This window comes from Hemiscyllium ocellatum, chromosome 24 (assembly GCF_020745735.1).
Source record: "Hemiscyllium ocellatum isolate sHemOce1 chromosome 24, sHemOce1.pat.X.cur, whole genome shotgun sequence".
Classification (NCBI taxonomy): Eukaryota; Metazoa; Chordata; class Chondrichthyes; order Orectolobiformes; family Hemiscylliidae; genus Hemiscyllium; species Hemiscyllium ocellatum.
In genome coordinates, this window is record NC_083424.1 from 48,607,506 (window position 1) to 48,625,161 (window position 17,656).

The window sequence follows — 17,656 nt, forward strand, 5'->3', positions numbered from 1 at the left end:
CAGGTGCGAGAAAACGCTGAGGTATTTGGAATTGTGAAAAGTATATGATAGATTTCAAGAAATTAGGTTATTTCAGAAAATAGTTGACAATGGTGAGTAACATTCGTGCCCTGCAAAGTCTAAGCAATGATGATTTCCAGAAGGAGGGAGTCTAAAAATCGCACCTTGACATTCAATGGTATTGCCACTATTGTATCACTCACTATTAACATCGCATAGACTTTCTTTGAACAGAAATTGAACTGGATTAATGACGTTAATACTGTGGCTTCAACGATGCTATGAATCCTGCATCCAGTGACTCATCACCCAACTACCCAAAGCATGTTTGTTATCTACAAGACACAAATCACGAGTGTGGGGGAAAGCTGTCCCTTTGCCTGGAGAGTTTCAGCTATTGGAAAATGAAGAGCATGAAAGCTTGGGAAGGATTAAAGTATGAAGACCACTGGCGATCAGTTGCAAGGGGTCTGTGGAATGCTAACCAGTCAAAGGACTACTGTGGCAGGGTGGGATAAGGATAGTGGAATGCTCCTCCACCAATTAGTAGAGTACGGTTGAGGCTGAAAGGTCATTATGGCGGGATGAGATAACAACAATTTGTAAAGTCTGCCTCGCCTGCTAAATGTCATCACGGCAGCTTGAGACAGGTCGTGACAATATTTATTTAGGACATGGCAGTAAATATTTAATTAATAGTTAGTCGAGTCAGTCTGCTTGAGACCCTTGACAGTAAAATATCTAATCCTGACATTAGAACAATATTAAATAGGATCTGGGATGGAAGACCATTGTTACAGAGGTAGCAGTAAAATATCTAATTATGACATTAAACTAATATTAAGTAGAATGTAGGAAAAACCATAGTGGCAGAAGTAGAGTAACGTTGGTTTACTGTGTAGTTGGAGTGAGGTAATTCTAACTAACACAGTTAGACATGCTGATAAGCTAAAAAAAAATCAAAAATGTTGTAAAGAGCCAAAGACCTTAAGGATTTGGGGGCATTCAAGAATTTGTTTTCTGAGTGTCATGATTTTTTGTTTGCAAATAAAAGACCTACTCCTTGAAGAACTCTCTGCATCTCCTCGTGATTCTCTACATTTTGTCCACGACAAGCTCCAGCATCACACAAGCAGGTCAACACCAACCAAAGCAAAACAACCTACTCAACTGCCACCATATCCTCAAATATGCACTCCCTGTATGATTGAAGCACAGTTACTTTTGGATAGTATCTTCCAAACCGACAACCACTTGCTCTAGAAACAGAAAGATAGCAGGCACACCAACACATCAACAAATGAAACCTTCCCCCTGAACCACCCACCATCCTGACCTAGTAATGTTTTACTTTTGTTTCACTGTTACTAAGTTGAAAGCCTGAAATTTTCCTGCCAACACATTGCAGGTGTAATTCATACTTGGACTGCAGGTGTTCAAGATGTCAACACACCACTACCTTCTCAAAGGCAATGAGGAATAGTCAATAAACGCCAGTAAGCAACATGCATATACTAGATTAGAGTGGTGCTGGAAAAGCACAGCAAGTCAGACAGCATCTGAGGAGCAGGAAAATCAACGTTTTGGGGAAAAGCCGTTCAGCTGGAATGAAGGCAAGAAGCCTCCAAGGTGGAGAGATGGGGGCAGGGGGGTAGTGCTGGAGCTGGGGAGAAAGTAGCAAAGAGTGCAATAGGTAAATTGTGGTGGGGATGGAGGTGATAGGTCAGGGAGAAGGGTGGGGGAAGGTAGCAAAGGGTACAATGGGTGGATGGAGGTGGGGATGAATGTGATAGGTTAGAGGGGAGGGTGCAACGGACAGGTGGGAAGGGAGTTTGGCAGGTAGGACAGATCATGAGGACAGTGCTGAGCTGGAAATTTGGAACTGGGTTAAGGTAGAGGGAGGGGAAATGAGGAAACTGATCCACATTGATGCCCTGTGGTTGAAGTATTCCGAGGTGGTAGATATGGCATTCTTCCTCCAGGTGTCAGGTGGTGAAAGAGTGGTGGCTGAGGTGGCCCAGGACTTGGCATATCCCTGGCAGAGTGGGAGGGGGTATTGAAATGTTAGCCCACAGGGAGCTGTGGTTGATTGGTACGGACGTCACGGAGATGTTCGCTAAAGCACTCTGTGAGGAGGCAACCAGTCTCCCCAATGTAGGGGAGATTGTGTCAGGAGAAACTGATACAATAAATGACATTGGTGGATGTGCAGGCGAAATTTTGATGAATGTGGAAGGTTCCTTTGGGGCTTTGGCTGGAAGTGAGGGACGAGGTGTGGGCACAGTTTGCAATTCCTGCTGTGGCAGGGGAAAGAGCCAGGGCAGAAGGGTGGGTTGGTTGGGGCGCGTGAACCTAACCGGGTAGTTTTTTGCATAACGTGAAAAGGAGTGGGTGAGGGAAATATGCCTCTGGTGTTGGAGTCATTTGGAGGTGACGGAAATTTCAGCGGATGATGCAGTTTATGCAAAGATTGGTAAGGTGAAAGGTGAAAACCAGGGGGTGCTGTCCTTGTTACAGTTGGAGAGGCGGGGTGTGAGGGCAGAGTTGGGGGATGCGGATGAGATGCCTTGGAGGACATCTTCAACCATGCGGTCTCTAAAGGAGGCCATCTGGTGTGTTCTGTGGTGGAACTGGTCCTCCTGTGAGCAGATGCGGCAGAGGCAGAGGAATTGGGAATACTGGATGGCATTTTTGCAGGACGTAAGGTGGGAAGAAGTGTAATCCAAGTAGCTGTGGGAGTCAGTGGGTTTGTAAAAAAAATGTCAGTGTCAAGTTGGTCATCATAAATGGAGATGGAGTGGTCCAGGATAGCGTCTTTCCCCACTGGTTACATCCCCTTTCACCTCACTGAAATTGACACTGACAATTCTTGCCTTTTGTCCTTTGCCATTTTTCATAAATAAACAAAACATGATAGTATGATTAATGATCCTTTAAAAGCCCCCATATTCCTCAGGATTAGATATTGCATGGCTCCTCTTCCTTTGAGTAAAAAGTGAGGTCTGCAGATGCTGGAGATGGTGTAATTGGCAAACACGTGGCAAGTGTAAATTGAGGGAAAAATGTCAACTGGGGTACTCTAGTAGCAAAAAGAAAGAAGGCCCATGGAGAAGCTGAGCTACCTGGTGGAGCATGTAGGCAACTCGTTGAAGGCAGAAGAGCAGTGGGGGAAAGTAATTATTAAACTACAAGGCATAGGTTTGGGGTGAGAAGGGAAAGATTTAAAAGGGACCTAATTGGCAATTTTGTCATGTAGAGTGTGGTGCGTGTACCAAAACAGCTGGCAGAGGAAATGGTGGAGGCTGGGACAATTATACCATTTTAAGCACATCTGGATGGGTATTTGAATAGGAAGGGTTTCGAGGGATATTGTTCAAGTGTCGACAAAGGGGATTAGATTCACTCAGGACATCTTTCCGACTTTGACCGAAGGGTCTGTTTCCATGCTGCACATCTCTATGACTGTAAAACAAAAATATTAATAACAAGGGCTCCATAGACAGATGCACAAAGTACAACGTAAAGGTGTCACAGCGAATTTTCAAAAAACAGAACTTCATGCTCAACTAGCATTGTGTCCAGTTCCGAGTACCACGAATAGGGGTGATCTACATCTCAAACAAGTATGCTGTTTTGGAAAATGCAGGAGGGCGGGGGGGGGGGGGGGGGGGGGGGGCGGGGAGGTGATGGACTCTCAGTGGAATGTAACACGAACAGCTAAGTTTCTGGTCCTGAGAATGGCTCTAATTTAATGAAGGATACGTCGGGTTCCAAGCAATCGATTATGGTAGGGGGTTGGCTAGTCAGAGGCACAGACAGATGTCTCTGCGGTCAGCTGTGAAAAATCAGAGTGTGTTACCTCGCGGTTGTCATGATCAAGGATATCTCAGAGAGGGTACAGAACGTTCTCAACCTGGACAGGGACCAGCAGGTGGTCGCTATACACATTGGAACTAACGACTTAGGAAGGGAAAAGAATGAGATTTTGAAGGGAGAACGTAGAAAGTTTGGCAGGAATTTAAAAAGGATGTCCTCGAGTGTAGTAATATCTGGATGACTCCTGGTTCTATGAGCAAGTGAGGGTAAGAATAGGATGGTAGAGCAGACGAATTCATGGCTGAGGAAGTGGTGCAGGGAAGAAGGGTTCACATTTTTGGAACACTGGAATTTCTTCTGGACAGAAGTGACTTGAAGAAGAATGTATTGCATCCGAATTGCCAGGGGAGAAATGTATACTGGCAGGGAGAGTTGGTAGAGCTGCTCTGGAGAATGTAAACCAGTAAGTTGGGGGTAGGGTGGGGCAGGAAAATAGTGAGGAAAGACGTCAATTTCAGATTGGGACAGTTGGGAAAAGGAGTGAGTCAAACAGTCAGGGCAGGCAGCAACAAAGCAGAGAGCAAAGTATGACAGATTAATTAAACTGCATTTATTTCAATGAGAGAAGCCTAACCGGGGAGACAGATGAACTCAGGGAAAGGTTAAGAACATGGGACTAGGATATCATAGCAATTACAGAGACGTGGCTCAGGGATGGACAGGGCTGGCAGCTAAATGTTCCAGAATACAAATGCTATAGCAATGATAGAAAGGGGGGCAAGAGAGGACGAGTGATAATATTTTTGTTAAGGGATAGAATTTCGGTGGAACTGAGAAATATGAAAGGAATAGTCGCATTATTTGGATTATATTATAGACTCCACCCCCCCCCCTCCTCCCAGGAGTCAGCAAAACATTGAGAAACAAATTTGTAAGGAGATATCACTTACCAGTTCGAACAATAGGGTGGTTATGGTAGGCGATTTTAACTTTCCAGATATAGACTGGGACTGCCACAGTGTTTAGCGTTTAGATGGAGAACAATTTATTAAATGTGTACAAGAAAATGTTTTGATTCAGTATGTGGATGTACCTAGTAGAGAAACTACAAAACCTGACATACTCTTGGGAAATAAGGCAGGGCAGGTGACTGAGGTGTCCGATGTGGAGCACTTTGGGGCCAACGACCATATTTCTATTAGTTTTCAAATAACAATGGAAAAGCATGGACTGGATCAAAGAGTTGAAGTTCTAAATTGGAGGAACGCCAATTTTGGTGATATTGGGATCGAACTTTCAAACCTTGACTGGGAGCAGATGTTCAAAGGTATTAGGGATAAAATGGTAACTAGAAAGTGAATATGGTGGTTCAAAGCAAGACAGCCTTTGTGTGGACCCAAAAGAGATGAGGTTGTTACTAAACGAGTATTTTGCATCAGTGTTTACTACAGAAAAGATACAGAATGTGGGGCAACAGATGATGATATCTTGAGAAATGTCCATTTTACGAGAAAGAGGTGTTGGATGTTTTAAAATGCATAAAAGTAGACAAATCTCCAGGACCTGATCAGGCATACCCTAGAACTCTGTAGGAAGCTAGTGAAGTGATTGCTGGGTCCCCTGCTGAGATATTTGCTTCATCGATAGTCACAGGTGAGGTGCCAGAAAACTGGAAGTTGGCTAACATGGTGCCACTGTTTAAGAAAGGCAGTAAGGAAAAGCGTTCCTACTGAAATCGGTGGTGGGCAAGTTGTTGGAGGGAATCCTGAGGGACAGTGGTGGGCAAGATGTTGGAGGAAATCCTGAGGGGCAGGATTTACATGCATTTGGAAAGGCAAGGACTGATTAGGGATAGTCAATATGGCTTTGTGCATAGGAAATCATGTCTCACGAACTTGATCGAGTTTTTTGAATAGGTAACAAACATTGTTGACGGCCGAGTGGTGGACATGATCTGTTTGGATTTCAGTAAGGTGTTCCTCATGGTACACTGATTAACAAGTTAGGTCATATAGAATGCAGAGAGAACTAGCCATTTGAATGCAAAACTAGCTTGAGGGTCGAAGGCAGAGATTGGTGGTGGACGATTGCTTTTTAGCATCAGACACCGAAAAACAAGGATTGGTCTCACCATCCTGAGCATGGCATTTCCTGTGAACATGCCACTATATCCAGCTAACTAAGTGAAGAGTGAGAATCGATGCAAATGAAGCGAAACAGCCTCATGCCTCACATCAAAAAGTTGCAGTTTTGCAGCACATAATTCATATGCACGAATTTATAGGCAGTTCTGCATAAGTTAAAGCTTCATCAAAGAACCATTAGGCGATCTGTATGTACAGGCAGATAGCCACGATCATCCATTTACAAAGGCTGTGTGGATAATCAACAACCCTCAGGGTTCACATCAGAGGATGAGCCTAGGTTTTCAGGAGATATCAACAATATCAAACATGTCATATTGCTGACTTCTAAAATGTATTTCATTTGTTATGTTAAGGGAAACAGGCAAATAACTATTCTAAATTTCAGAGGAAAGTTCAAGCAAGGAAGGGTCTGTAATTTTCCAAGACTGCCGATTCCCTAAATGTGGCAATTGATTGCTTGCATGTTGCTTTGCAAATTCTGATTAAAAAACAACCTCAACGATCTCAGCAGGTGGACCTTCCAATCTCAAAATGTTCGCATTTGAGATGCTCCACCATTTTCTTTGGCAAGGCGAATGCTGTGTAGTGATTTGATAAAAGTTTTCAAAATCACGAAGTGTCGTACAGAACTAATAATGCGAAATACTTTCACTTGCAAAAATGTCGAAAACCACAGGGCACCATCTTAAAGAGTTTTGCAAAAGAAAGAAACGAGATGCAAAGAAACTAAAACCCATTCGCACAGCAAATAGTCATAGAGTCATAGACATCTACAGCACGGAAAAGGTCCTTCAGCCGATTGAGTCTCTACCTGTGAAATGATCCACCTGTTTTTATCTCATTTAGCAGCATATGGCCTGTAGCCTTATATGCCTTGGCATCACTAGTGTGCCATCTAAATACTTAAATGATACGAGGTTTTCGGTTTCTGACATCCTTACAGGCAGTGAGTTCCAGATTCCCACCGACCTCAGAATGAAACAAAATATTTTCTCAGATTTCCTCTAAACCTCCTGCCTCTTACCGTGTTTGAGATGTACTGTCTGCAATTTTTTGGAAACAGGCTTGACTGAAACATTCAAGGGGACATTGTTAATTTAAGTAGAAGGAAGGAGCAGGGAAAACGTGGTAAGGGAATGGCAAGCACTAAGTCAAAATGCCCAGACAACCAAAGGCGGAGACCATTGGTTGAATGGCTTCCTCCTACACCATTCCTATGCTGCAGTCTATAGTATATGAAATATCATTCAGATAATTATTCATGATAATACACAACGTGGTGAAAATTGTTGCAATACTTCTTGAATTTTTGGAACAAGCCTCACACAACTCATTTACTCTTTACATTTGGCATTCGGCATTTGAGTGACAAAGTCTGTTCTATGCATTCCTATTTTATTGTATCAAAACCAGCAATGCATCGTGGCGGTAATGCATTCTCTTTCAAGATGCACGACAGGAACTGTAAAAGGTTCCAACAATAGCAGCTCCCAAGTCACATATTGCTCACATTAGAACCAAAAAAAGGAAGGCATGAAGGAACAGCGTCATCTGCAAGTTTCGCTCCAAGTCGCAGTTGTGATTTTAGAGCTACACATGCAGGATAAAGGAAAATGTGATCGCCATTGTGCAATGCCCTAAGTTAGAATTTGCTCGAAAATCTGCAAACGTAGTTGACCAATAAGTTTACCAAGAGCCAGTCTAAGATGGCAGAGGGTTTTAGTGCCTAATGCTATCTTGATTCTGCTGGTAAGGACAAATGAGTACCTTCTGGTAATTGTGGACAGACGTGTGTAAGTCAAAATCAGCAATCAGTGGCAGTGTTACACTCCCACTCCCCTTCAGCTGACAGTCCTATTCGACTTATATAAATTAATAGTTTTGATGATGATGCTCGCACAAACATTTGTATTTCTCAGCCAACTTGATTCTATGCTATTGAATGCTATCACTCAATGCTACCACTCCCAGTGTTTCTTTTGATCTTGAATGCGATCTCATTTTTCTGCCGGCTGCTTAATTTTTTGGAGCTGTCAATTAATTGAATCATGCATTGCCTTTTTCCCTGGGTTCCTCCATGTGATGCTGAGGCATAAAGACATTACTGTCGTTACAACGCTCTGTACTCTAATTCCTAACTGAGCCAGCATCCTTCACTGTTTTCATTGGATTCACGTTGTTGATCACTCCTCTGCGTACACAACGATCGAGGAAACCTTTCTGGTCCAATCACCAGGAATTTCCAGGAGTCACTGGATGTTCCAAGAAGCTGGACCATAAAGGATTAATGTAATCCTGTCGGTTACACACGATAATCGTGCAATTTATGAAAGAGCATTTAGGACCCAGAGAAATTCACGAACTACGTTACATAGTCTTGTTAGGACGTCAGGTCTTTGCTACAATTCCTGTGCACTTTCCCAATTTGACAAGCAGACACTTAATTGTCAGTGTCAATACAATAAGCTAAAAAACCCAGCATTTTCTGGATTCCAAAGTACTATGCCCATTGTGCAGGGGCAATAGTGACAGAATCTTAACGCCATTGATTTAACAATCCATCGGCTCAAGACAAGTTTCTGCCAACATAGTTTAAATCCCGACAACGTACCTTCTTGTGGAATTACAACTCAATTGGTAAACTCTGGAACTGATAATATCATTGATAGTTGGCAACACATAGCTATTACAGTAATATCCTCCAGAGAAGGAAAACCTATCTGGTTTGGCCTACTCTTGAAACCAGATCTATGGAAATGTGGTGTGTTCTCAGCAACCGTATGAAATAGCTGAACAATCGATTAGAGATTGTTCTCTTCCCAATAAAGAATAAGTAAATAAAATGTACAAAATTGTCATTAGGTTCACGATAGCCTTGAATGCCCGATCTTTCTGAAGTTCAGTCTATTAAACAGCTGGCTTACATCTCAAACGTCGGAGCATATCACCTTCTCCTCATCTATCAGCTGGTAGGCGCTGACGATCTCTAGCTGTAATATGGTATCCGGCCACTAGGTGGTAATATTGTATCATATATGTTTTAAATTAGATTAAATTCCCTACAGTGCAGAAACAGGCCTTCGGCCCAACCAGTCCATACCGACCCTCCATGTTTGTCAAGGCTCTGTGAAAGATCTCTTTGAAAATCCTCCTGTAAAATACATACCATTTACAATGTCCAAACCATGAAAATAGCACATTTATATTAAGACTAGCTATAATTCTTTACTTAAACTCTTTGATGTTTCATGAATTGTCCACAGCTCCATTGCTTAAATTTGGTCCATAAAATCTCAAGGATACCTAAAACATGTGTTAGACCGCATGACATTGAATCAATAAGTAACGATGAGACATTAGTACCACCTTGCGTGTTCAATAATTCATCATTACATTGTATCGGAAGTTGCAGAGTTTCGACGTCAAACGTCCAATATGATCGTATCATCTCTACGCTTGCTCGCTAATTTTTCCTCCTTCATTAATAAGCGCAATAATACACTTCAACGGGAGCCAACTGGTGTATTTTGATATTAAACGTTGCCCCATATTGCTAACTCCATCCACAGGTACCAGTTAATGTTTTAAAGAGTGCACATTTGGCAATTACACATTTATAATGGAAGCGTTGACCAGTCTTCACTGCCACCGTGCTAAATGGGATGGATTTTAAATACTTTCAGTATCCCAAGACTGAGCAGTCGTGAGACATTATGTCCTTTCGTCAGCAGCAAAATTGTATTCAACAAAAATCTTTAACTTCTGGTCCACCATATCCCTTACTCAGCCATTACCATCAATTCTGTTTCAATGCAGAACGTGGAAGACCAAACCCAGAGCAGCACCATACATATTTAAAATCAAAACATCAGCTTGGTGAAGTTACAACACAGAATTACTTGCATACCAACTAACTGAAACGGCATGTGATGAACCAACAATGGATCAGATGCAAATTATGCTGTCCTGCCACAATCAGTTGTGAATGGTAGTGGACTGCAAAACAATTCAGTGGACGGAAAGGCTGATCAACTACTCCCAATGTTCTGGATGTAAGGTTCATTGCTGCGTTGGAAGGTTAGCTTTCAGACCTTTCGCCACCATACTGGATAACATCATCAGTGAACACCCCCCCCCCCACCTCACCTCCCCCTCCCCCCTTCCCTCCCAGTGAAACGCTGGTTTTACGTCCCGCTTTCTTTTTATGTGTTTAGGTTTGCTTGGATTGGTGATATCATTTCCTCTGTTGAAATCAAACCTTCCAGCTCAGTGAGCAAACTTACATCCAGAAACTCAACCTGAGCTACAAATCTACTTAGAACTCACTAATTTCCAATCTTACTGTTAAAAGACCCCATGCATCAGTGTAACAGAGAAGGCTGAAGCATTTGCAACAATCTTCAGTCAAAAGTGCCATGTTGGCAATCCAACTTGACCTCCTTCAAAGGTTCCCAGCATCACAGATCCCAGTCTTCAGCCTCTTCAATTCACCCTATGTGATTTTAAGAAACGATTGTTGTCACTAGATACTGAAAAGGCTATTGACACTGTCAACATTCCTGTGATAATACAGCAGAGGTGTGCTCCAGAGCTGGCTGTACACCGACGCAAGCAATTCCCGAGCAGTTGCAGCTCTGGCATCCAGTTAATAACGTGGAACATCACCTGATCCACAGGGATAAGTGCAGAACGAATCCAACACAATCAAAGCCCAAGCAATTTACTCTCAGTCATCAGAAAAGTGATGGAAAGGGTCATCAACAGGATTAGCAAAGGATACCTGATTCGCATTAAGCTGCATATTGACACTTGGTTTCTGTCAGATACTTTCAGCGCAATGTTGTGCCAGGAGGTCTGGGTTCAAGTTCAGTTTGCTCCAGACCTGTATAATAACATTTAAGGAGAGAGTAATTAGAATGCATTAAAAAAATCAGTTTCAGTTCGAACACGTGGACACTGATCTTATTGCAACCGAGTCATAAACATGACCAGAAAACCTGAACTCGAGAGGGGGGAGTGAGAGTAAGTATCTCTGATATCGAGACAGCGTTTGGTCCATTCCTCCAATAAATCTAGAAATGGGCAGAAAACTCTCAGTCATTTTAGATCATATCTAACACAAAGACCAACGGTTGTGCTGCTGGGCGATCAATAGTCTCACTCCAGACATCTTTAGATTACTTACAGTGTGGAAACAGGCCCTTTGGCCCAACAAGTCCACACCGACCCGCCGAAGCGCAACCCACCCATACCCCTACATATACCCCTTACCTAACACTACGGGCAATTTAGCATGGCCAATTCACCTAACCCGCACATCTTTGGACTGTGGGAGGAAACCGGAGCACCCGGAGGAAACCCACGCAGACACGGGGAGAACGTGCAAACTCCACACAGTCAGTCGCCTGAGGCGGGAATTGAACCCAGGTCCCTGGCGCTGTGAGACAGCAGTGCTAACCACTGTGCTACCGTGCCGCCCTATCTCTGAGGAGTTCCTCAGGATTTCCTCCAAGTCCTGCTGTAGGCCCAAACATTTCCCATTGCTTCATTAATGACCTTACCTCTAGCATGAAGCTATAAATGTGGATGTTCAATGATAATTTCACAATGTTCAACACCCAACTCATAACGTCTCAAATACTGATACGTGTCCATGTCTACCAAGATCCAACCAAATGATAATTGGCAAGAGACATTCACAGAGCAGCAATGCCAGGAAGTGACATTTCCCACTTATTCAACAGTCTGTTGAATGCCGTTAACCTTAAACTGAACTGGACAGACTGTGGCTATAAGAGTAACTCAGAACCTCGGAAATTTGCAGCTATTAACTCATCTCCTAACTCCCAAAATCTGCCAACCATTCACAAAGCACGAGGCAGGCATTTATGGAATGCTCTCGATTTGCGTGGATAAGTGAAGGCTCAATAACGCTCAAGAAGCTCCATGCCATCCAGGAAAAGCGACCTGTTTGACTGGCAATTCAGTCAGCATCTCCAACTTGCACACATCTAACCACAGATGATCAGGGACAGCATTGTCCATCATCTACCAGATGCACTGCAGTGACCCATCAAGGCTCCGTCGTCAGCACCTTGCAGAACAGATATCTCAATCACTTAGAAGACCGAGAAGATTAAGGCCAGCATATGTATCGGAATATCACCACCTGCAAGATTTTCTCTATGTCAAACCAATCCTAAATTGGAATGACCGATCGCTGTATCAAAGTCCTGATCTCCCTTCCCAATAACACTGTGAGTGTACCTACATCCCCAGCTCCCTTTTATCCAACTCCTACAACCACATAAAGAACATGGTTTGAAGGAGATGACTCACCAACCCCTCGGCTAACGTGTGCACTGCAGATGCTGGATATTAGAGTCAAGAGTATGGTGTTGGAAAAGCACAAGTCAGGCAGCATCCGAGGAGCAGGAAAATCGACGTTTCAGGCCTTTAATCACCATCACCTTGTCAAGAGAAATTGGGGACATGCGATATTGCTTGGCTTATTTATTAGTTCATATCTCCCAACGAAAGTGTGTATATGTTTGTTTTCTATATGTATGTGTTTGTGAGTATACACACTTAATAAAGATTTGTTAAGTACACATGAAGAACTGCAGAAATGCAAAACATTTATCCCTGTTCAGCAAAAAAAATGTGTCTGACATCTACAGGCTAAACAGCTAAACGTCAGCAGTTGGAAAACATTTGGTAACACCAGTTTGGCATAGCATTCCTAGGCACGCGGCAAAATCGGGATTTATGGGTGAAAACCAACAAGGACTTATTAAAGCGAAATTGTGTTGAACAAGCTTGATTTAGTGAAACGCTAAAGAAAGTTTCTGAATAGTGAGCATTTGATGATTGTGACTGGAGTTGTAAACACACCGTTTCACAGAGTACTGTATAATAAACATGTTAGCTAAAATGAACTGAATTCGCTTCCAGTTCAATATTTAGCTAAACGACAGAAATCAGCGAACCATGGTAAGTGGTTTTTCTCAGGCTGGCGTCAGCATGTGCTGCTCTAATTCCAGAAATGAATGATGAAGTAATTCTTCTCCTATCCTAATGGACCGTTGGCGTGGATATGCAGGCATTTTTTAAGAAAAACTTAGTTACAGACGACAATAACTCAGAATTACCGAAAATCTTGAGGAAAGTTATCACATTTTTCCACAAGACAGAAAAACGACTAGGCACATGGCAAACGAAATTTAACAACGTGAGGTAAGAATTAATTCTGATAGAAATTATGAAAACAAAATGAATGCAAATGTAACTGAACTATTTCCATCCATCCATCCTTGAGGACAATCAGTCCTGAACCAACTTCGCCTTCCTGCATATGTATAAATAAAACCTATTTAAGTAACTTGTTCTTCACCTGGACCTCATTGCTAATTTCCCAGTTAACACTTCTTTTGCTTTCCTTTATGTTCTTCGGGCTTCTACAAGCATAACACCATCTAATCTTCATTCCTAACTGTGCCCCATCTTTTGCTTATCTCGATTCAATCATTCTTGCGCAATAATCTATGACTTTGACAAATTGTTTCTCTTTTCTAAAAATAAGACCGCAATGCGCTTATGCAAATCCTATCTGAGGCTTGGTCCTGCTGGCCGATATCACGTGGTTGTAGATTTGCATGAATAATTAAAATTCTGCAATTTTCCTCGTTTGCAGGTACTTAATGGAGGGATTGGAAAGATCCCAGCAACACGTTCTTGCCCCAAGCAGTAGAACCTTCACCATGACTGAATGGGTTGGATTTCTCGCCGCACTGATATTCTGTCTCCACAGTAAGTAAACATGCTAATTGTCTTATGGTTATTTTTTACGTTGCTTTTTTTGTGTTGTCACGCTTGAGTTTAACGGCCGTAAACGAAAAACAATTGTAATTGCAACAAGTGATTGATCTCTGACTTGCTGCTTCACCAGGTACGTACGGGGATCCTACACTGACTCAACCAGGATCCATCTCAACATCCCCGGGGGAAACTGTGAAGATCACCTGTACCATGTCCGGTGGAAGTATCGGCAGCTACCGTACCAGCTGGTACTGGCAGAAACCCGGCAGTGCCCCGGTGTTAGTTTGGGACGAATATGGCGATACGGCTTCGGGAATCCCAGACCGATTTACCGGGTCTGTGGACTCATCGAATAACAAGATGCATTTAACCATCACCAACGTGCAATCGGAGGATGCCGCCGATTATTATTGCGCGGTAGCAAGTAGTGGAATAATGACTTTCGGGAAAGGAACCAAACTGAACCTGGGCTGTAAGTAAACTGTGGGCCACCTCAACACTAGGTCTCGATTTGAGTTCGACATTTTCGTGGAAAATCACCGAATTGGAAACACCAGTGCCAAGGTCTGGCCTAGCGATTGTATCCTGACCCTCAAAGCCCCGCTCCAAGCGTTCAGTTTTACTTAACTACAATTTTCGTGCGACGCCGTTTTCATTCCACTGAAAGCAGCACCGCGATATAAACGCCGACCCGAGTGTGAGACGGCGGAAGGACAGTGTGGCGTTTTGCTGCAACTCCCTCTCATTTGTCTCGAAGCAGCGAAAACCACTCAGTCCATGATTTTCAGTTCTACCTTTCACATTAATCCAGATGACGGGAGTGAACGTAGTTTTTGTGCTGGGGTCAGTCAGTTTGATCAACGCTGATCCAATTTCTGCGGCGCAGTCACAGGCAGACGGTTATTTTATTTATAAATCACCGGACTAGTTACTCTTGTTCGTTCAATCGTTCGGGCATATCTTCGGATGTTCCCCCCCCCCACCAACCACCAGATCATTGTCCCTGAAATCGTGCTGCCGAATGTGTGGTTAGTTTCAGTGAGTGGTTATATACAGAATATGCAGATATTCCAACGGTGTGTAATATCATTATTTGGTTGCAAAGGGTGAAATAGGTTAAGGCGCAACATACAACAGAAAGGCATCATTTCAGTACATTTATTCTTTATTCAAACAAAAGTCTCTGGTACACATCTCAGGAGAAGGAAAATTTACCGGAAAATACTTCGCGCTTTGATATTAAGTTAATTAATGTCTTAGAATATTGTTGAATAATCCCGCGGGATGCCGTCTATTACAGTCTCAGAATATTCACCTATACTGAGGATGGTACAGGAGCTGTGGTAGAAGGAACTGGTAACACTTAACTGATTCCTCTCAATTTCAACCTGCACGTTGTAACAATGTACAGGTCAAAGCGAATCTCTCAGAATGCTTTTGCAGGAGCCGGTGTGGGACTGGGTGTACAAAGTTACAGATCACACACACCAGGTTATACTCCAAATAAACCTGTTGGACTATAATCTGGAGTCTTGTGATTTTTAACTCTCAGAATGCGGCCACACTGTTTATTTGAGAGGGGCAACACTGGTGCTGGTTAGAAGCGCTGACGTGCCTGACTTTGGAACTCGGTGCCAGAACGAATTGCTGCAGCTTCTAGATCAAGATTTGGAAAAAGAACTGTTTTAATCTTCGAATTACATAAACCGTTTCGCTCAGTGTTCGCAGCTCACTCTAGTTAAAACGCGAATGGCTATATATTTATTTATAGTACAATGAGAATAATTCTGTTTAATCAGAAGAAAGAGAACAAACACGTTGCTAAACAGTACAAGGTATACAAGCTTGAACGTAGGAGTGGTGTTGGGCGGGGGAGACAGGAAGGCGGTGCTGCGGGAGTGAGGGCGAGTGTAGTGGTAGTGATCAGATGAGCGCAGATGGTGCCCAAAGAGAGAGCAGCTCAATGAATTAAGATTGGTACAACATGTAACAAAACCTCAGGACAGGCCAGTGGTTGTCAATGTATACTGTTGAAGTGCAATCATTTCTGTAGTGTAAAATCTGTGAGGCCCTTCACCGGTAAATATCGCTGTGATAACGAGCTGTTGTCTTTCACGACATTGTCTGAGAGATTGATACTGGCCAGGGGCATTTGTGTTTGCATTTCCAAGACAGTAATGGATTCTGTTTATCCAATAAGGACGCAATCAGTTACAAGATTGGTAAATATGTTTTAGGAAACTCAGTCGTTTTGTTGAAATGGTATCTTCTAACTCTCTGACGAGAGCCCTCTGCGATTTTCCAGTGTTGTCACTGATAGATTGTGGATGCAGCAAATCTGAAATAAAAAGCAGAGAATGTTGGAGAAACTCAGCAGGTCTGGCAGTATTTGTGAGGAGAAAAGTACAATTGACGTTTGGAGTCCAGTGACTTCGCGGGATTTTCTCTCTACAGACAATGTCAGACCTGCTGTGTTTCCCCAAATATTCTGCTATGTCCAGATTTATACTTTTTGTTCGTTTTAAATGTTCTCACGTTGGAGAATCTTCGTTGGGTACCTCACAGTTGGCAAAATGAAAAACATTTTCTCAGATTATATCTTCCCTAGAGCTGTAGATCTCATGTTCCAGTTTAATTTTCATCAAGCCATGGGTTTCTATTATGCAACTCGTAGCTTTAAGAAGTGACTTCGAATTTAAAGAGATTTGAAGGGAGTAAAATATTAATTCCAGTTTTATTACAATTTCATTTATTGCTACTTTACAGAACCGCGGAGACCCACAGTTTCCCTCCTTCCGCCTTCATCGGTTCAAATCACGGAAAAGAACACGGCGACCCTGGTGTGTTTGGTGAGCGGTTTTAACCCGGGAGCTGTGGAAATCGAGTGGTCGATAGATGGCAGTGTCAGGGGGGATAATGTTGAGACCAGTCGGATCCAACAGGAGACGGACAACACGTTCAGTGTGAGCAGTTATCTGACCCTGTCAGCCTCAGAATGGAACTTACACGAACTTTACTCCTGTGGGGTTAAACACGAGACTCTGACAAATCCACTCCAGGGAACTATTGCGAGATCCAACTGCATCTGACAGAAGATTGTCAGAAGATAAATGTTGTGCATTTATCCCCCTTATTAGAGAAGCTTCTTGAAAACTAAGTTCCCCAATTAGCTATTACATGTTCAATTTTAAACGGATCATTTCTAACAAACGCAATAGTTCAAATTGTCGGCTGTGTCCTGCTTTCTGTAGTTTAAAGAGCGTTCACCCTGAAATCATCGATGTTTCAATGTAACGTTGCAAATATAGCTTTGTAATAAAATTTGTGTCCCATGATCTCAGATGCGGTTATTCATTTCTGTCCGACGTCACTGAGGCGACTTAGAGCAACATGCTGAATATGAAAGAAGTCAAGTTTAATGGTTTAATCTTATTTGGACACATACGGTAGGTTAGTTGGAATTTATGAAATTTATCAGACGACTTTTTTTAAAAAAGATAAACCTCGCTAGCTCAGATCGATATGGGAATGAGCGGCACTTCATGCGCAAGCCAAAGTCAAAAGTACGTTGTGAAAGTGCTAACGCATCTGGGTTTACAAATTTAGAGTAAACGCTACGCTTGCTTTTATTTTGGGGACCTAATTCTGCAGTGCAGTTTCTGACGTTGCAGGACAGTTTCCTTTTTTCCGGAATAGTTCAACAACTTTAATCCTTGCTCATCATAGTTATTTTGACATGGGTGCCAAAATATTTTGTGAAACATAGCTGCAGATTTCATGGGTTTTTTTTATCAGAAACCAACTCACTTTGAAACACGCTTTTACATTTCTACTTCAGAGTAATCTTGAACTCAGTGCAATATCTATTCCTCTAT

The 17,656-nt window shown here is 42.6% G+C and overlaps 1 pseudogene; it reads left to right on the forward strand.

The window, feature by feature from the left end:
- LOC132827239 (uncharacterized) overlaps positions 1-16,870 on the forward strand; it is a 42,814-nt pseudogene extending 25,944 nt beyond the window's left edge.
- The last annotated feature ends 786 nt before the right edge of the window (positions 16,871-17,656 follow it).